We start from the raw sequence: 22074 nt of genomic DNA on the forward strand, positions 1-22074 counted from the left end.
TTGGTCTTTTTTAAGGCATAGTGCTTTTAAAACCATAAAAACTAGTGAAGATATGCAGAATAAATATAGTGCAACTTTAATTTTATGAAGTTAATCTGATTTCAGGTTGAAAGTACTTCTTTAAGTTTGGACCTAGCATGGTCAAGTCAATCCTGTATTTCTACTTATAGAAATCGTTGATTACTATTTTTCTAATATGATCTATATAACTCAGAAAAGACTTTATTTCATACTCCATAAAGTCAATGCCAATATTTCCAGAGCTCTTAGTAATGCATAACTGCATCCTAAAAAAAAAGTAACAGGTGCTGTGCTTGAAGTTTCTTTTCTTTCTACAAAGGAATCTTCACACCTATGCTGTTTGCAGTGAAATTCTGGATATTGTGCAGTAGCATAACTATTCCTTATTAACATGTATCGTTCCTTTACAGAATCTTCTGGGAAAGAAAAACAGCAGCACTGGACAAACTTTAAAATAATTTTAAACTTCATTGTCTATGAAGGTGAAACTGACCCTCTCTTAAGCCTAAATCAAGGTATGTTGGAAGTCAGTGGAGCAACTGCACTGATTTCAGGGGTATTCAATCTAAACTATCCTTTATGTCCCAGTCCATGTTCTGGGAAAATATATATACACCTATATACATACACACTCTTACTAAGTTCTTTTTTAGTACTTGTTTCTATTTGACTGCTTCACCTCACTCCCAAGCAAATAGTGGATATACTGTCTCTCTCTTGTTACTCTGTTTCTTTTGTTACACTTCTCCATTTATTGCCCTGCAGTATGAATGCGAAATAAGACTATGAAAAGCCTTAAATGAATTGTAGACCAGTATAATTAATATCTGCTATCCTTTCTTGAAGTATTAAAGCACAGGATGTATCACTCCTCCGCTCTTATCCTTACACATTTAGATTTTAATTCATCTAAGGACACCTTTCACTACTCTGGTGAAAAAGAAGATAACTCTACCTCATCAAAACAAGACCTTTTGTTTCCATTAGAAGCACCTGTCTTACACATGGAAGGTTTAATTGTTTTCAGAATAGCTTCATTAACTTTTGAAAGTGTTACCAATACAGGCCTCCCCAGAGCCAGGATGCTAATCAGAAGGAAAACTGGCCTTACAGTAGTTGAAGAATTGTGTCTTCTTTAAAAGAGCGGGAAGGCTCATTCAATCATTGACAGAGTGTTTCTGCCAGAAAGTAGGAATAACTGCCAGTTATACAAACTCAGAGAATACCTGTGACAAATTAGTTATTCCCACAGTCAAATAGCCTCTTCAGACAACCAACGACAGTAAGCCTAATAATGATTAAGTAAAGAATGTTAAGAATTGTTAAATTGATGGACAAGTTCTATGCAGTCCAAGCAATGTCCTTTATGGCCAGCATCATCTGTCAGTTCCGATGTCCCTAACTCAGTGGGTTAGGCATGTTTGGAGGGTGCCATATGAATGCTTGGATTGCTTCCTTAGGCAGCCAGAGTGTCAGTAGTAACATGTCTGCCTTTGTCACATTTATGCTGATTTTATATTAAAGCTCTTGTAAGTCTGACCAAAAAAATCTCTACAGGACTAAAGAGTAAGCGTAAATATAAAATGTAAACAAAATTAAAACAGACAGATGAATGATAAAAACATAGATCCTATTACAAGTTAATGCATGATATCAAGACTCGTTAAAATAATTTTAAGTTTTGTATCAATGGTCAGGCCTTTAGAACCTGTAAAAAAAAATACCTGAATTAAAAGCAGGCACTGAGGGGAAGGAAATTACCCCAAACTTACTTATAAGAATCACTACCTAATGAGTCAAATAGGAATATTTTTGACCAAAAATGAATGACCATAATTATTAGTCAGATCCTAGAACTTCCGTATTTTTTCCCAATGAGGGCTACTCTTTTAATTATTTTCTAGAGGATTTCTCTAGAAAGCAGAAATGCATTACAGCTGATATTCTCCAATGAAGGCAGGGTAAAATAAAACCCAGATCCAGTCTAATGACTGAGGCTTATTTGCTTTTTGGCCATCACAACAGTAAGACTGCCCAATACAAATCTTTTCTGGCAGTTTAACAAAATTGACAGAAGAAAGTCCACTTTCATATCCTTGTCAGACAAAAGCACAATGGAAATATATCTACATGCTTCTGAATATAAACAGGGAGCATAGTCCGAACAGCCAAGCATACAAACGTGAACTCATTTAGTGGCCACAAGTGGTTGTGTATTTCCTAAGTGTACTGTGAATAAACTAAAATGTTCCTTTGCTGGGGCTGAGATGTGACGGTGAGCTGCATCCAGCTTTCTGGCCAAGACTGTCAATGCTAAAGAAAGTTTCTATGTTCTTGCTGGCATTTGAGAAGTTGTGAGCTATGATCTGGACTTGCTACGTTGGCAAAAGAATAGGAAAGGTCACCCCATCTCAGCAGTGAAACTGTCAGTAACAAAAGGATAATCCTCCTCGGCCTCAACAGCAGTTACAGGGAAGTTGATGCTAAGGTCAAGCAACAAGGCAAGACCAATACTAGTGCCAATGAACCTGTCAACATTAAACACTTCTTTTTCAGAGAAGTACTTTAACACTTCAATATTCTGCGATTCAGACTGTATCTTGACACGGTAAGGTTTTTTCCATTGATTCTTAGGTGAAACTAAAGCTGTCAGACATACTAGAGACCAAGGAGACAAGGCTGGACCCAGAAAAAGGACAGTCCTTCACAGTCTGAAGGTGACATTGAAGGAATCCAGCAACAGATACAAAAAAGGCCCAACCAATTCAATAGATATTTTACACTCTGTGTGTGTACTTGCATTTCTGAGCTTGGCAGCCACACAGGTGCTGGCATTGCTACTTGCTCTAAAATTGCAGTCTGTATCAGATTGTGCACTGAGGAAAGGAATAAGCTTTTACTACCATAGATGGCATCAGAATACACAGTTCCTGCAGCACCTAAAAGAAATGACCAGATCAAGCAAAGTTTCCAATGAAATCAGCATGTGTTTTAGTCAGTTAAAAGAAGAATTTAATCTACAGAGAGGGAAAATAATTTTAAACATCACTTCTCTAACGAACACACAGGATCTCAGTGCCGTGAAGTCTGTGCCTGACCTTTTTGCACATCAAATAAAGTAAGGGTCTGGTAGAAATCACTCTGTGATCATGTAATTAGAAATTGTATCATAATCTGAAAAAAAAGGGGTATCAAATTCTGTTTGCATGTGAGAATTTAGTTGTCATTTCCTAACTTTGTGTACTTGAGTTTGCAACTACAGCAATGTTCTATTAATGTAGTTTTTGTGTGTAAGGCTAAATATTACAGAAAAAGAATAGAGAAGATGGAGTCTTAATGAAGTTTTTGTTGCTTCAAGCTTGTACTGACTGCATTGCTCACAAGTGCCTATATGAAAAGGAAGCTTTTTTTCCTAGTTTCTTTCTAGTGGTGACATTTATAGAAAAAAACCTAAGAAGCACAAATAAGAGTCAGATGCCTAGATGTCTTTTATGCCATTGAAGGTCTCCAAATGTTATGACACCCCAAACCATTTGTATTTGTTGTAGGCTACAGTTAGAATAGGATTCTGCCATCAGATTTGGGGTTTGCTCCCTGAAATAATACTCACAACAGATATTCTCCCTTCTGAGCATTTTTGAAGAAGCTGGGGCACTAATGAATTACATTTTTTTAAGAATATTTTGACAGCATCAGTGTAACAGGGCACAAACAGGAAGACAACCCTATCCACTAGCATACACATGGTAAAGGCTCAGATGCAAGTGACACTTGACTGACAAATTAGGTGCTAGAAGATACAGCTGTCATTGCTTGATTTCCATCCATCTGCCCCATTACCTCAGTAAATCAATTGTTTTATATACTAGTAATCAGGTGCACACAATGATTCTTTTGATAACCTCTCTTACTACCGTTGAGCAGATTTAGACTCAGACCAAAGTAAGTTGTGGCCTATCCTTCCTACAGTAACTTGTAGCAGAATGTCCATATAACTGACTTCAGGTGACAAAATGTCAAATCCAGTAGAAGTACAAGCAAAGCGTGCTGTCTTAAGACATTAGAAGGCTGATTTGAAAGAGGAATTACACCAGCTGAATTAATACTATGTTCCAGTCAATTTTCTAGACCTATGTTCTTTCTGCTAGGAAAGGAGGTAGCCTTTGGGAAAATATTAATTTTCAGTTTCCTCTGCTGCAAAGAATAGCCTCAGAAGAAGGACATGCTTGAAGCCAATTGTCACAAAATGTTTGGGTTGGCCGGAGATCTTGAGACTTCACAAATATGCCTCAGATACACAGTGCAATGGAGTTTCAGCATAGTGTACATCTCTGATATAACTGATGCTTAACATGATACTTCAAAGGCATCCTTTGAAGAAAATTTCAGTAGACCCAATCTCCAGCCTGTCCACAGGGTAGTTGTGCAGTTCTGCACAAAGTCTAGTCAGAAAGTGACACTTTCTACCCTAGAATCTTAACATATATTGGACTGATTAACATCCCTTGAATGGCAGGATTACATAACAAGGTCAGTAGCCCCACAACTCTGTACTTGCCAATTAATTTTGATGCAAACATGTAGATACCTTATCTTTTTTCATATCTCCTTCTTCCCTTACTTTTGTAAACAAAAGTTTAAAACTCAGAAGAGAATGTTTGCAGAACCTGGGGCATCAGCCTTTCTCTAGAGAGTGAAGATGGTTATCTCAAAACGATGCGTCAACTTCTTAGCAGGCTGCTAACTCTAGAAATCTGAGAGCAATGTGCATGTTTCATTTAGGTTGTGCGTCATTTCACCAGGGACAGAATGATATGGACTTATTTTCTAAAATTGGATGAAGTGGGAAGAGTCAATGCAGGAGGACAAGTAGTTAATAGTAATTACTAAGAAATACAATACTAAAAATATCCTGTCCCCACCAGTTTAAATTCACACCTACTTCTCTCTGAGCAGGAAAGAGAAAAAAGAAATTTCCATCTTCAGCTCTGGAAACTTCATCTGTCTCCTGGGTACTGTCTTCAGCTGGCATATGTCGTCAGACAGTGCTGAAACCTTACCATATTTCTGAAGGATCCATTCTTCAACACCAGACTGCCAACTTGAGTGTCAAAATCCCAAACGACTTGAGGGCAAACAATCACAACAATTGCCTGGGGACCTTGCACAATGTTGTCAGGGTAAGCTGGGTAGTAGAGCAAACAGTTCTGCAGATGGGTAGAGCATACACTTCATTCCTTAGCCTCTTCCTGTAGCTACTGTGGGTGTTACCAGATCTGCCTCCAGTACTGCTGCTCAAACCTATTGCTTTCCTGAGACCTAGACATTAGTTCTTGATGAACCACATCAGCAGTACATTGGCTGTTTAAACCTGGGGGATGACAGTGTCAAAGCAAACCAGACACCATAAAGTAACACTACAGAGTGGACTTGGAGGAGGCGGTGGGCAAAGATGAAGGAACCGAAGAGTTGCGTCAGGTACTTATAAAGTTTAGGTGAAATGAACACAACAGTACACCAGGCTGGAATGTAACTGGTGGAAATGTGGGCACAAATGTCTTTTTTACTGGTTAAGGCTGTTAGTAAGAAAAATTACATACCTTCTAATCGGCATGCATGTTAAAAACTGTGCCCCAAACAAATGGAAATTAGATAGGATTCTGAACATGCTGTGTAACATGAGTCCCAATGAACAGGACTTGGAGGGTGAGGAAATTACAAGTGAATTTTAGCAGTCACTGCAAATTATCTTAGGGTCTTTACATTTACATGGTTTTCTGATGTCAAGCTGCAGGAGTTCAGGAATTTTCCAGAGTTTCTTGCAAGTGCTGTGGCTCGGTGGAGGTCTGAAACTCTTTGGGACAAGATTGAAGATCCCACCTCTAGCCTCACTGAGTCACCAAAGACTATGGGTGTTGAGACCACAACTCTGAAAAAGCTATACAGACATGCTAAACATTGCATGCTGCCAGTTTTTGCAGAGAAATCAAGGCGGCTTTTATAGGAATATGTAAACCCTTGCAGCAGACTAGCCCCAGCTGTGGACCAGGTAAGCTGTGGTCCAACTGGCTATGCCAGAGCCGTGGAAAACCAGGTTGGCGGCTGTGATTGCAGCTGCCACTGCCCAGAGAACAGGCAGGATATCTGCTGTGATGTCCACTGCTGGGTTTCAGACGTCTCTCCAGCAGTGCTGTGTCCAGCAACACATTACCCACCCTCTCAGAGTTGCTGGAGGTGGACACTTTCCATATGGTCTATGGCCTGTCTCCCTCCAATTCCTTTCCCATAGCAATAGCAGCCCCATCCTTAGGCCCTCTGCTTTGAGGCAGAAACATTGCATTTTGCATATATTGTGAGAAGTGTTGAGCTGGCTCTGCTTTCCAGGACTGGGGCTTACATGTATACCAGAAATCTCCTCTGATGCAATTATAAAAATTGGTGTGCCCTGTTCACCTCTTTATTTGATAGGTTTTGTCAAACAAGCAAACAAAAAAGGCAGGCTCTTAAAAGATTTGGAATGGTGGAAGGTGACCCAGTCTGGGACAATATGGGAACAGAAGGTGAGTGGAAATGAAATGTGCATGAACCATTTATCATTATTAGAGATTATTAGGTAGGATTGCTATATATATTTATAAACTTAAATGCCTTTTTTTTTTTTTTAATTCTAGGAAAAGCTTGCTACATTTTTCTCTATCAAGAAATACTACCTAAAGGTATTACTCTTAGTAGTTCTGGGTGAGAGATAAGTAATTTCATACAGTGCTATTCACATTCCATACAACTATATCACCGCCTTTCTAAAAGCAACAGCCAAAACAACACCCCCTCCCAAGTAGACAGATCCATAAATTATTTAAAACCTTATCTTACATTCACATACACATAAACTAACGGTCTCACTGTGTTCTGAACTGTGAGACTTGGTGAATGAGTGATGCAGAATCCCCTCCTAGAATTGCGGGGTCTCCACTAAAAACGCAGGTGAGGTACATCCCATCAGGCACTGAATCTCTCCACTGATTTTGGCAGGAATCTGCTCTGTTCCCCTACCTTACCAGTCCCTTTATTTGAGAAAAAAAAAAAAAAAAAAGAATTAAACAGTCTGAATTGATTGTCACAGAAGTAATTGTTTCAGAGAGAACCAAAAGACGCAGTAGTAAAGAACTAGTTAGGCGGAAACTACTACTGGTGTTATGAAAACATTGCTTTGGGAAATAAGTTCTTAAGCAGTAATCTGTATGTGATACAGAGCTAGTTTTTCAGTTTGACACGTGTTCTCTTCAGAGGGGAAAAAAGAAATCAACCTGACTTCTGTACTTCTGTAGTTATAAGAACCTCTTTTCTAAATTTGTGATCTATTCAATTCATATGTTTCCAGATTCCCTTGATTTGTTAAAGCAGTAATTCATGGGTGCAATTGGAAACATCTGGGCAGTGGGGGGGAGTAAAAGGTAGCCAGAATAAAGAACAATTGTGTGGAGCACAGACAAGGCACTGAAGAACTTTGCTGCTTGTTTCTTGGTTTCTTTTATTTTATTTTTTTTTCCTTTATGGCTTGCGTTGGTGGGATTTACAGTCTAAAGGCTTTAACTCACTGTTAATGCTGGTTCTTGTCTGGGAATATATACATTTAAATGCTCATACTGTTGTAGGCACTGAAAATTAGCAACCTTTTTTTACACTGCTATTCTATAAAAAGCATAGGGAATGCCCATAAGAGGATCTTTTCCTTCAGCAAAAAGACACAACCTGATTAGAACATTATGTAATCTTAATACACATTTTGTATTTTTGGTATCTAACTCAGAACTCAGCTCCCAAGATGCTGGTGGTAATGGGATGCTGGAAAATGTAAGATTGCCAGTCTGATGACTTTTTCATGGGTTCTCCTGACCTGATGTGTATTGCTAGATGAGGAGCACATGGGAGGGAAAGAAGGATGGCTGCCAACAGTAAAAGAGTCACTGTTGCTCCTTCCTCTACAGTTATGACAAGAAGCCAATGCTCCAGCCATATGCAGGGACAGGTTGCTGGAGGATTGGGAACACTGACAGATACCTGGCCTCCAGAGGAGGTTGGGAGTGTCTGAGCAAGAAGATGATCTTTGAATGCAAGTCCCCAAAAGTGAGTAAATAAAAATAAGCATTATGAACATGTGAGGGGAAAAAAAAAAGGTGTGGTGGGGAGGAGAGAATAGCAGGGAGAAGAGATTGCAGCATGGTGAAAGAATAGGTGGAGGTGCACAATGGAACCAGAGACTTATGCAAAAATAAATGCAAAGGTTGAAGGAAAAAGAGACTTTACTGTTTCAGAGAACTGAAGGAAGTAACTAAAATGAAATCTGGGAGAAAAATCTTAGAGAAGAAGCAGATAAGACTAAAAACTTCTGAATAGCGGCCCACAGATTTCCCAGCGCACTGAATGGGTAGCTCAACAAATCTCATCCAATTTGTGGAACATTCAAAATACCTTTAGTTAGTTTTGCAACCTCCTCCTTGGAAATGCAGTACACTTTCTGTACCAGTAAAGATGTGTCTCACATGTGGAGGTAGTGATTAATTTGACAAGTAATTAACTATTGAGCCCAACTGTCCCATCAGTAACCAACTTGAATAGAAAGACCACTGAATGTGATGACAGGCAGTGGAACATTAATGAGTAAAATAATGATAATCCTATAAAGGTTAAATGGGAATGACAAAACAGCTGTGTTGGCTCCTGCCCTCCCTGAGCTTGTGCACTAAAGAGGTGTAGTCAGTCAGTCTTCAAATGTTACATACCAAAGCAAAAGTTAAGATAAAAGGGCTGAGCTTATCCTTGATCTGATCTCTTATGAAAAGGAGAGGGCATTTTATGAATATCCACTCTGAGTACAAATTAACTTAGAACTTAAGCAAGAACTGATATATTTGATTTATATATACAGTGTAGAGAACAATCCCTAATTTTTTAAGAGTTCTTTGCATCTTTCAAGGACTCCTGCCCCCTTTTACTAACCGATATGGATCATGCTGAAAGTAAATTCCTCTATTAAATGTCAGCATCTCCAATAAATGCATTAACATCTTATCCAAGCAGATTGTTGCAAGAGATTTTAAAATGGTTGGTACATTTTATATGCAGCAAAGATCTTTAGAGATGTCTTGTTTATCTTGGTTTCCTGTTAATTTGGCAAGGACTGAAGCACTAGGCTTCATCACAGACCAAGACTGTGTCAGACAGGATGAACTTCTGATGAACATTGACCGCTGAGACTAATAATACCTAATTATGGCAAATGTTTCTCCCACATGGGCACTCACAGTTCTTCACACAACAGACACTGAGAATACTCGCAGCTGCTTTTGTCCCTCCCTGTAAACTGATGAAGCCCCCACCAAAATGCAAATGAAAACGCTGCCTTCATCATAGCACCAAGGTCTCATCCTTTCTGTTTCCAGCTTTACTAACAGAAAGACTGTTTGAAAAAACCTCAACCACTTCAACAACCAAAACACCAAAGAAAAGTAACTCAGGGCAAGAACTTAGGCTCAGCTGTTGCTTCTCTCAGAACTTCCTCCCAAATATTTGAAGTCTAACAGTCCACATCTGCCTCCAGCAGGCAGCTGGAGATTTTGGCAGGTTCCAGTCTCTGCTATGAGTCTGGGGAAGCAAGAGGTTCCTGCTCATTTGTCAAGTCCAATTTGAAGTTCAGCTAAAGATTCTTGTGTTATGAGGGTTTCACTGCCCCTTTCTGCAGAATGCAATGCGGATGAAACATTTGAATTAGCAAAATGATATTGCAGAGTTTGCAATGCAAAATTAGACCAGATAAAATTGCAGAGGCAGCGTTTTTAAGAGAAAGAGAAATGAATGTCACATTGGGGTTAGAGTCCTCAGAGAGAGAAAGTTAGAAGTGGAACTCTGTGACATCAAGGGTCTTTGGAAAATGGCAACTTATTCCTTGGAGAATGCAGCAATGAACCAGGTGGTAGGGAAGGTTGATGCCAGATGCTGCAATGTCTGCATTGAGGTAGGAAGGGAGCAGATGAAGTAAAGAGAACGCGTTCCAGTGTAATAGACAGCTAGAGGAATATTACTTCAGGAAATAAAAGCATAAGAAGAAAAAAATACAGTGGTCCAGCATACTGGAAACTGGAGGTTAATGTAGAGCTGTATTGTCTCCCAAAGACAGAGACAATATTCTCTTAATGAGAATTTTATTATTATTGCCCATCTCCATGACACAGGAGGACCATGTCTCTGGGATCTCACAGAGACAAAGTTACAGCCAGACAACCATTGCCCCAGGGAGTGACAGAGGAGAAAGGTTTGTCGTGCTGGTGACAGGGTTTCCATGGAGGATGCAGAGGGGAAAGAAAAAAAATGCTTTGAAGATGCTGTACACAATCATTTAAGTTTCAAGCTGGGACTGACGTAAATCTCACACTGAGAATGAAGGATGGCAGAGTTGCTGTGGGACTAGCAGCCAGCAATGGACCACCCCACGAAGACAGTTTTTCACTTACAAATTAACTTCACAATATGCAGTTTTCAGTCCTGTTGATATTGGTGCATCCTTATGTTTCTAGCAGCTGCCTATGCACAGTATGTATTATGGTAGAGGCATAACAAATCAGAGAATGCTTTCTCATGAGACTAAGCTAAGCAAAATGCCTGTCTGGTGGTAGCCAGCTTCTTTACCAATAAAAAATGCAAACCATTACATCTCCTTCATTCTAGGACTGGCTCCAGCACTCAGTCAGCCTCTGCCTTACAGAAGAGCTGACAGTTAGACCAATTTTAAAGCATACAAATCTCCTAGTCTGGACTGCATCTTTCCCAAAAGAACCAGAACTGAGCTTAAAAACCAAAACAATAAACCCTGAAACCAGTAGTTTTAAGAGGAGCTTGTCACTAGACAGGTACCTGATAAAGGAGTGTTTTAAACTACTTTTCCCTGGCATCTCTTTCACCTATGACTCTTGACCTGAAAATCAGCTCACGGGAGCACTGTAATCACAGAAGCAACAATATCAAGCCCTGACCCCTCTTTCTGGCAAACGCATTGGGAGGGACAGCTGAGAACATGCTTTGTTGGGGTAGAAGCAGCAATACAGAAAGCATTCATTTCCTTAGCAACTAGGACAACCTCTTCTTTAATTAGCACATCATGGTCTGAACTTTGCTAATAAAACCTGCCTACACCGCATGCTAACCATGGGTTAGGTAATCTTGTGTTTGCCAACATACGGCAGCCTACCACGCTTCTGCATCCTGACATTCTCCACACTAGCACTCTGTTCTCAGGTCCCACATCTGCAGGCATGCTGTGGGTGGTGGTAATGAATGATACATCCTTGCGGTTTCTCACCCTGGACTCATGATCCCATATCCCATCACACATTTCTCTGGGCTGGCAGGCACAGGGTGTTGCGGAACAGCTTCTGTGTGCTCCCTTGGGATTTGGGAGGTTATTGTTTGTGCCAAAGGAATTAGTTTCCTGGCATTAGCTTAGCAGATACGGTAGAGGAATAAGAGAGCTACCTCACTGCCCTAGCAGCCCCCCTTGGCCTGTCCTCCCTGATTACTACTCTGTGCCACCCTCTTCTGGAGCTGCTTCTCCAGCAGCATCTCTGATGACTAATAGACTTGCGTAGGAAATCGCCAAGATGCAGTGGCACCAGCAATTACAGAAGACGCTCTTCTAGAAGATACGTCATAAGGGTTTGTAGTGCAGTTGTGCTCTGCTTCTGCCCCCATATTACAGGGAAAAAAAATAATTAATAAAAACCTGATCAAGGAAAACTAAATATCTGGATGAAAACAAGTTTTGAGAAAAAATAAAAATGAGGGTTTACAAAACCATTGTCATAGCTCTAACTACAGCTCATACAGAGCCACTGAAACTTCTATCAGCGTGGCAATAGTAGCGCTAAGTTTAGAGCAGACAGTAAAACTGGTCTGAGGTATCACATACTCAGATATTTATTCTGGGCTCAGTTCTGTATTGCCATGGGTATTGGAAATGTAGAGTGCAAAGCTAGCATGGGTATGCCTGTATGAAATCCTACCACTCCAGTGGAACAAATCATGCTCTGAGACAACAGGTCTCCCTAAGTGAGAGAAACAGTGCATTCAAAAGAGGAGAAAACTGAATTTTGATTTTTTAAATGCATTATTTAATAACAATATGAATTAAGGCAGCAAACTCTTCCTTTTTTTTTTTCCTGTTTTAATGAATTAACCCTGGGCATTAGGGAAAGAACACAAGATCACATGCTGCTTTTAGAGAGCCTGCTCAGCAGAACAGTGGATGAGGCTGTGACTCCTTGTGGCATCACCGTCAGTATGCTTTTACCTACAGTTTACATAAAAGTATATGTCAGGGGGTTTCTTAATTACAAGATTGGCATGGTAGAAAAGTCAAAGCAGAGTGTTTCACAATAAAACAGAGATGATTTCTGTAGGTATTTGGTTTGGGTTGTTTTTTTTTTAATGTTGAACAACATGAACTGAAAGAGAAAGCTGCTGCCATCCTACAGGAAGAGAGATACCTATTCAAGATATCAGATACTCCTTGTAAATGTACTCTCTGAAAACCAAGAAATTGCACCTCAGGATCAGTAAATTCTCTGAGTGCACATACATATCATACAGTATCATGCACACATACAATATCGAGCCTACGTTCTCAAATGTTGATAATACTTAGAATACTAGCAACAAGGTGCTTTTCTTTTGTGCTTGAAAATGTCAGACTTTTAACAGATCATTGCCCCAACAGAATCAGAGATTCAGAGAAGTGAAGTGCCATGATCAAAGACACACACCGTGCTTCTGAAAAGGAATTCAGGAAATGCAACTTCAGCTGGTATAAAGAACTATCACCTCTTTGCTCTGGTTATGTGCATCTCTAAATTAGCCATTAAATAATTCTACCACTTCACTGAACTTTTGCACATTCTTCATTGAAGGTATTTATTCTTCCTTGTCCAGGAGGAAAGGCTTTAGTGGTAGTTATGGAAATAAAAGAGAGACTAAAGCTCCCATGCAGATCTTATGTTTTGTGTATTTTCTTATTTGACTATAAAAGTGATATTCCCAGAGGTGTGGAGCCAGGGATATTTTAAAACTGCTGATGAGCATCATCCCATTTCTAGTTTAATTAAATACTAGTGATTTGCTCATTGCAAAAGACAGTTTGTTCCATTACAAAATCCTTTCCTTGTGTATGGAGGCATAAAAAAAGAGTGTAGTATCAACTGCATAAACTATTTCTGTAAAATAGAAATAGTGAAGTTGAATTCCTCTTGTAAAGTGTTTTGAGATCTACTGATGAAAAGTGCAGTAGGGGCAGGTAGTTTCATTATTACTCTAAAAGCCTGTTGCTCCTCACTGCACTGGCAGGTACTCCTCTCAACCAATTAAGATACGGGATTAAAAGGACATTATCAATTTAGAATATTTTTTCCTTTACTTGGAATAGTAATAACACCTTGGAAACCACACAATAAAATCACTTTCCAAATGAAATCTGACATTCTTGAGCACTACCATTTGTTTTCGTGCACTGATCCCTCTACCTGTGGAGAGATCTTGCTGGCAGTTCCTGCTGTACTCCTGCCCCAGGATACTGATGATGATACTGCAATTAAACATCTCCTTGGAAGCCAGCAAGCCTCTATTGCTTCTGTAAGCATCTCTGGCAAGCAGAGCTGCCTCTTCTGTTCCTGTGCAATGGAAGCGCGGGGGTATATCTCTTGCTTATTGCATCTTTTGTGTCATAACCGAGGACTTGGCCATCAACAGAACATGCTTCCCCAGGTTCAGTTTAAGCCTGTTGCTTTCACATCCTGAATGCAACAGTCACCTCCAGCTGAGCCTCCGTGGAACGTCATCTGTCAGCCCACACGCTCCAGGGCACTGGCAGGATTAGCACACACAGGGAAGCTGGGGAACTTCGTAGATAACTGGAGTCCTGGCTGCTCTGACATAGAGCTTTGGAGATCTCTTGTAAGCTTTCATGGGATTTTAGAGCTGTGTTGCTGACTAAGACATGGGAATCTGGGGTCTTGTTCATTAAAATCTGGAATTTCTGCAGTATTTTGCCTTCCAATGATATTTGCCTCTGGAATAAGAGGGCCTTCCCATATTGTGATGACTGGTGGGAGGGAGAGTAGAAGAAAGGCAGCAGATACTTGCTGTGAAGTTTTTCTTCCCGCTGTTTCTGTTGTGGAGAGATAGCCAGGAGAGAGTTTTCAGAGCTCTCCTTATTCTCCAAGTCTCTCTTGTCCTTTCAGAAAAATATTAAATGTGTCAGCACCCCAGGCCTGAGGAATTTTGGGTCACTAATGCCCAGGTTAGGGTGCTCAAGAAGATTGAGGAGAGAATTTTATGATATTTGTTTGCCAGAGGACACATATTTGAGGGAAAAAAAGCCAAAGTCAAATAAGTGTTTTGGGTTAAAAATACTTTTAAAACTATAAACTTAGGCATGAGTGCTCCTGTCAGCAATTTGCTTTTGCACATAAATGGGGAATGGGCTAAACCGGGTAACTTTCAATAAGTTTCCTGGACAGTGGGCAGATCATATGTGTGTTAAAGTTCTCTCTCACTGGTAGTTTACACAGGTTTTCCTTTAGCTCAAATAGTTGGAGTCTGACTTGCTGGAGAAAGAGTGCTGTGCATTCAGTTCTGATTTGCCATTACCATAAAACGCTCTGTAGTGACAATGTATAGCATGTGAAAACCTGGTGAGCAATGGTAAAAAAACCCAACATGTCAGCGCTATAATTTGTTGACAAGTTTAAAACTCACCCTTGAAATGGATTCCTTTGAGTGACAGACTAACTGTACAATGGCCGCAACTCTTGCCAGAAGCCTCTTGTTTGCTGAAGTAGAAGCTGAAGTCCCCAAAATCCTGTTTTACATTCACCCGCAGCACAGAATGAGCAGGAGCCCCTCTGTTTCACACAGCCAGGGCACACACATTTGGCCAGTCAAGGGGACTGTCAGGTTCAGCATTCTTAATCGCTTTATAATTGGATTCTTTGTTGGGCCACTTTGTGTGCATTTATCAGCAAAGTCCAGATCAAGAGAGGTCAAGCAAAGCCTCCCCAAACTTGCCACTGCCCTTTCCACAATTGAGATCACTCCTTTAAACTTTAGAAGACCAACATTTTTCTTTATGGCATCTGTGGGCTAGGGTAACATTTACTTCAGATGAAATGTATTTCCATAAGACTGACAGACGGCCCCTATAGTCTTGCTTGCCTGTGGGAGCAGGGCAAGAGGAAATGCCAAGGGCAAGTCTCTCTCAGACCTGCAGTCTTGTTTCTTTTTGATCCAATGTGTGTTTCTTTTTTATTCTTCCTTTAAGCAATGAATTGAGCTCCTGCAGCAGAGGAAGGATTGTTGACTTATAGTGTACACACATAGTGGAAAGGTTACTTCAATCAGAGGGGAAAAAAAGAAAAAAAGAAAGAGAAAATGCTCCCCAAATTGTGTGTGTGCATCTCGAAAAGGAAGCACTTCTACTCATAAACAGAGGTGTTAAAAGAGAGCTCCTTTAAGGCACCTCCAGCAATCCTTCTAGATGACTTTTCTTATTGTTTTTAGCATTTATATGAGCACGCTTGAGAACCCCCTTCCCAGAGCAGAACCCCATTTTGTTAGCAGTTGTACAACTAATCCCACGCTGAACCCTAGTAGGAGATCTTACAGCTCTTCAGGAGAGTACACAGAGCAATCCTCGGGCCCCAAAATTGTTTCTACTTTACAAAGAGGATCACACAATAATTATATTCCTTGGCTGGACACAGAATAAGAAACTATTGACCTCTTGCTAAAGGTTTTTGGTTTTTTAAATTTACAAAGGTTCCTCACTGTTACTTCCAAAAATGCTGGGGAAAATACAGTGTGAGGATGAAGGTTGATCTTAATTCCTCCATATGAATATGCACTGTCCTTCTGGCTCTGGGGAGAGCTCAAGTGGGAAGAGTCACAGAGAACGTGCATGTCTCTAGTAATTACTTCTGTGGATGAGAAAGAATGTAATAAAAGCGGGCCATTAATGGACTTCAGTAGTGTTCGCGGTCCAAGTACATGAGCCTTGTATCAGCCAGAGGTTGGGAGGGCTAAAGCAATTTCACCAGCTGTGTCACATTTCTATGACTGGAGCAAGAAGTTTATGGGTGCAAGCTCAGTTCTGAGAACACAGCCTCCCTTACAGAGTCTTCATGTACACAAAAGTTTGATGTACCTCCAAGAGCAAGGACAGTGAAAGCCATTATTACGAACCCTCTGATTCAAGCACACGTACCTTTGGACATGGCAAACAAACAACCACATCCTGGATGAAATCAGCTCTATTCAATGTTTCTGAAGGGGGCAGAGGAGCTGTGGGGGGTGAGCGGAAAGAAGAAACAATAAAACAAAGGTTTTTAGTTAGTTTTTAAAATAACTAAGGCTAAAATATTTCAATCCAGCCCTGACAACTTATGTCTGACTTGCTGTCCTTTGAGACAGCCAGCTACAGCACTAGTTTTTCGATTCCAGCAAGAAATTCAAAGCTGTCCAAAGAGTCCTCAAGCCATAATGAAATACTCATGCGGTCTGGATATAACTTTGTATGCAAGCCTGTGTGTATAATTAGTGCATGCACAATATCACCTGTATTTATTGGTATCTGAGTTTTCCAAGACAAATTCAGTCTCTTGCTCACAAAATTCCTTCTCAAAAACTGCACACCTATTACTTTTCACATAATAGAGGTAATTTATTTCCCTGTTGCATCACTTTGAAAATGTGGCTGTTTCTGGAATGCTATTGAGCCAAATGGTTTAGATATCTGGCCAAGACTAAGTCTGTGAAGCTGGAGCAAGTAAGAGTTCAAGTCTGTGCCAGTTCCCCAAATAGCTGTATTGTGCAAGTTCCCCTAGTGCTTTCTCTATACAGGGCAGCACCTTCTCTTCATTTGTCCTTGGACCTTTTAATTATATATCCTTTTTCTAGTACTTTGTAACATGCTAAAGGTATGTTGGCATATTTCATCTGTGATTTTGCACCAGGCCACGAAGTAGCCCTTTGCTCGAAATCAGCCTGTAGCTGCACAGAGGTAAGCAAAGATTGCAGTCTCTATACTGAATAGAGCAGTTGCTTGAAATGTCCATCTACAGATATAGTGAAAACTTGACTGGACAAGGGTTTGAGAAACCTGATGTAAATTTGAAGTCAGTTTAGAGCAAGAGGGTTGCACCAGATGACCTGCTGAGATACCTTTCAATCTGAACTGTTCTGCCCTTTTTCCCAAGCCAGGCGTAACCATGAGCATGATGCAAAGTGGAATTAAGAGCAGACTGCCTTGATTCATTACAGCTGGGGTAGAGGTGGCCAGGCCACCAAAGAATGTCGACCCAGCTCACTCACACAAATGTTTGATGAGAGGTGGAGTGCTGTGGAGTGGGGACACTATCCTCTGTGAGTGCTGATCTCAGCTCTTGGGCAAACAGCAATCACCTACATTCAGCCAGACAAAAGCGTCTCCTTCCTGTAGATTTGAAAGCTTCCTCAGTCCCACCTCAGGTGCTGAAAGGAGTAGTAGTTCCCCACTCATGATGGACCCTAAGTGTACACAAGAAAGGCTTGCCCTTGTGAAAAAAGTCTTTTGACTGTAGGGCTTGTCTTACTTTACAAAATCAATATTGCTGTCCCACCAACCTGCCAACATAACCCAGTTTAGGCGTGCTGTCAGAAAAGCCATCAGCAGCAAGACTCTCTCCCTTTTCTAAGCAACATAGCTATGCTAGCAAACTCCAAAGGTGGCTCTGATTTTTGTTACTTGTTGGAGAACCTTACTGGGGTGCTCTAACTTGAGGAAATTCGAGCAGCCCCCAGAAACTCTGCTGCAGTTTCAACAAGAGTCCGGAGCAGTAGAGACACAACAGGTATGATTCACTTCTCCAGATTCATCTTGTCTTAGTGTAGGTGTCTAAAATAGGTCAAATGAATCACAGCCTAAAATTCCTGCTTAAAAGGGAGTCTACTTGCCTTGCTCAAACATACATGACTATTACGAATGATTCTCACCAGACATTTCTAACACTAGACGCGATATAGGAATGGTACATATAAGTTGCTATATCAATACATCAAGTAAACAACATAATGAAACAAGATATTTCAATACATTCAAAATAATTGTCAATTTTTCTTAACATTTCCCAGATGGGAATTTCATCAGTTCCAGAATGTTCCAGTGTTCCAGAATGAAGGCAGGTGTCAGAATTGCCCACCAAATGGTGTGTATTTCTCTGGAGAGCTCCAGACATCAGTTGCTTACAGGTGACCAAAGTCTTCTCCATCTTCCAGATCCCAAGGCCTCTCTTCTACCTTTAGAGTCGCCACATGACAGGAGCTGCATTTTTTATATCCAGGAAAAGACAGCTGTAAATATGAGATGAAGGACTGTCTGGCATTCTTCTAAATCTGGTAAATTCTTTCACTAATATGGTAACAGTCTTTCTTATCTTATCCAAGAAAGGATTCATTTAGTTTCCTCAAGAGAAATAGCAGATAGCTTTTCACAGCGTTCAAATGTCCCATGGTTCATATTCATTTCATTCATAGGTCTGGCCAAATAAATTGAATCACACTGCACTGGTCTCTCATTTAACCTCATTATTCTAGTTTATTTCATAAGGAACATAGTTTTTGCTAGCATTTTTTTTTAAAGCCAGGTGATAACAGCCAACACACACACACACACAGAGTCCATCTCCCTTGAAAGCAAATGTTATCACTTACAAGCAAGCTTTTACTTCTTGCATGGACAATCAGTAGTCTACAAAAATCATGTCTATAACTTTGATCAGAACATACCACTGTGCTTGCCCATCACAGCATAAAGTTTTTATGCAGTTGTCTCAGCACTCTGAAACACATCTATATAGGAACTAGAAAACTTTGGCAATTCTGCTGAGCAGAGCCTATCAGAACAGAATTCCCTACCTGAAATGCCATTCTGGATGTTTGGTTTACCCAGCTTTGAAACAATCCAGAGTAAGGTGTGTTAAACACGCATATGCGCATATACCTGCATAATGGCTATATGGAAAGATTCAGATGAGAGAAAATAATGCCATAGAATAAGGATACAAATGATTGTGTCTTCATATTTTAATAACTTCTGTAGTAAAAGACAAAGACCATGACTCTTAGTGATCATTAGTGTTTCAGCATTTCCAAGCACCCACCCCTACGTTTTGAATAATTCACTCTCTGACAAGATCCCTTTAAGGTATTTCAAACTAAAGCAACCAGAAAAATCACGGTGTATACTATATGACTATTCATTCGTTCATTTATTTTTGCCACAAGCTCGTAATTTTCACTATTAAACACCTACATAAGTACCAAGAAATCACTATTCACTGGCCAAATGTGTCCCCATTAAGCAGAGTTTATGCTAATACTGTCTCAGTTAAGTAACAGTTATTCGTTATCCTCAGGCTAAATTGTTTCACTGGCAGATGTCTCATTAAAACAGCTGTTCTGAGCAACCACAACCATGCAAAACAGGGGATTCTCTATTGTCATTATTGTTGTTGTTATTATTAACAATAAGAATTTACATAAACACTTCAGATGTACGTAATTCACAATTACTCTCTATGTATTCCTTACCCTGGAAGTATGGTGATTCAGAGACCATTTGTCACAGTGGAAGCAATTGCTAATTGGTGATAACACAACACAGCATATGTTTTTTGATATTACTATTATCCTGGAGCAAGTGTTTGACCTTACCTTATGCTATTTTGGAACTTTTCCTCTACAACCTAAAGCAAAGCATAATGAATTTAGAAAACACAGCAGCATTCTCAGCAGCTAGAAGAGGGCCGGGGAGGTTTCTCTCCTTTCCCCTTTCATTTCCCCACTTCCCTCTCCTCTCTCGTTGGCTTTCAGACTCCTCTGTCTATGCATTTATTCCCCCTAGAGCCCCGTAAACTCCTCTCCCACCAGCATGCTGGGCCACACTGCTCTCCTCCTTGCTGGAGGAATCTCCATGCTGGGAAGGCAGGAAAACCAGGCTTCCAGCCTCCTGCTCTCCTGCCTGGCTGCCTGGAGCACTGCTCAGCCTCTCCTGCCACGCAGGGAGCCCACCCAGGTCTTCCCCAAGGGCAATGCTTACAGAGCCGAGCTGGCCCCTACAACCCTCTCAAACATTTAGCAGCCAAGTTCTAACAAGTCTGTAATGAGCACAAATAAAATGTTTCAAATGCACAGCCTTGCCAAGTAAAAGCTGTTTTCCGTAGCAACAGTAGAAGGGGGAAAGGCCACCTCTACCAAATACGATGTCCATCCTCCAAAGGATGGGGGCACGACAGTTTCTAAAATAAAGTTTTACCTACTTGCTGTCATGGCAAAACAGTGCTGTCTCTTCCCCTAGCCCCATTTCAGGGAATTTTTCAACCATTTTTGTTAAAACTTAAGAAATGCATATGCTTATTCTGAGATAAAAATCCCACATGGGAAACATCTGTGCAGCTGAAGCAAGTAAAAGTTGAAAATAAAGACTTATAAAGGGAAGTGTCAGGAAACCCTGGCAAGTGATGTTTCTAATGCTACTTGCAAAATATCAGAAATGGGGAAAGAAACAGGAATGTGAGCCTGTGCTTCCAGCCTCCCTAATGAATTAAGAGAGTCCTTAAGCAGCTCAGATCCTCCGTGACCGGTTAGCAGTCAGGAGTGGGAGCAGCGGGAGTTTGCTCCAGTTCACGCCAGTTTGCTCCAGTTCAACACGCCTGCAATCATCCAGGCAGCCCTTGCGAGGTACCGTGGCCCCAGGAGGATGCGGACTGTCGGGGGATCGGGTCCGAGTGACGACAGAAACACGGGAGCAGGATAACCCAGCGTGGCCCCGTGGGCCGGGCAGGACGAGGAGTGGGACGGCAAAAGGAGACAACAGCAGGTAGGGTCAGCATCCCGATGCGGAGCAGAGCTCTCCTGCTTTGCGTTAAGGGATGCTCAGTCTCAAATATCAGCACGTGGAGGCTGTGGGCCACGATTCAGCTGCGTGCGGCGGAAGCGTTGCCACCTCACCTCTAATGAACTAACACTGTAATGAACACGGCTCCTTTCGCAGAGCACTTGTTTTATCTGTTGAATTAGGCTTGTTAGACGAACCCTAGAGAGGTTTTTCTTTTCTCTCTTTTTTTTTTCCCCTTTTCATAATCTGTGAAAGTTAAAAGCTCGTTGTTCTTTCAAACAGTCACAGATTTATCTTTTTACTGCTTCTTAAAGGCATACTTTGACTGCCTGAAATGTTGTATCACCGGTAGTGTCAATGTGAATGCAAGGAACTCTCAGAGGACAGTTAATCAAGACCAGTAGCAAGGTCCCATGTAGAGTGTTAAATACCAGTTTGGGTAAAATTAACTGTGTGGTAATAAATAGAACAGCTAAAATCACCGTGTTGGTGTTCTGGTCAGTGCAGGAAGAGGTATCTGAAGTTTATGTTGCTCAAATTACATATGAGTAAATCAATTCTGCTTTTTTGTCTTTAATGATGTGAGTGGGAAACACTTTAAATCCAATAATATTTCTTGACATTTCAGATAAGAGAAACAGATTCCTTAAAAATGTTCATAGCAAGAAACCCTCCCCATACACAAAATCTAGTTTAAGTGAGAGAGAAATATTTCACTTTAATAATTTTAAAATATTTTTATTTGGTTTTGACTGCCCTATCTCTTATGTAGCCCTGGTATTGTGACCCTACTCCTTCAGTGAAAATTTCTTAATGTTTTTTAACTTGCACCTTTTGTTGCAAAAATAAAAGAATATTTTCTGACAATTTTCAGTTCAATATATTTAATAGCAAAAAACCCCCTGACCAACCCTCATTACAGCCGTTAACAATTTGCATTATTAAAATAGGACAGGGAACCCTGGAGTCAGATCCCATCTCCTTTGTCAGGAACTGTGAATGTTATCTACATACATGGTGAGCTAGATGCAGCTGACAAGATCTAAAGAAGCTTTTAAACTAATAATTCCTCAGGTAGC

At 40.6% G+C, this 22074-nt stretch overlaps 1 long non-coding RNA gene across 5 annotated transcripts in view; it reads left to right on the forward strand.

Annotated features, from left to right (window-relative positions):
* LOC128143119 (uncharacterized) overlaps window positions 1-22074 on the forward strand; it is a 30763-nt gene that overhangs the window by 4022 nt on the left and 4667 nt on the right. The window contains exons 2-7 of one of the 5 annotated variants that reach the window (XR_008235628.1): window positions 432-536; window positions 4978-5201; window positions 6490-6581; window positions 6693-6737; window positions 8010-8148; window positions 18376-18495. This is a non-coding gene — a long non-coding RNA (uncharacterized LOC128143119). The other 4 variants (XR_008235626.1, XR_008235627.1, XR_008235624.1 and 1 more) reach the window with 4 other exon arrangements.

Source organism: Harpia harpyja, chromosome 6 (genome assembly GCF_026419915.1).
Source record: "Harpia harpyja isolate bHarHar1 chromosome 6, bHarHar1 primary haplotype, whole genome shotgun sequence".
NCBI lineage: Eukaryota > Metazoa > Chordata > Aves > Accipitriformes > Accipitridae > Harpia > Harpia harpyja.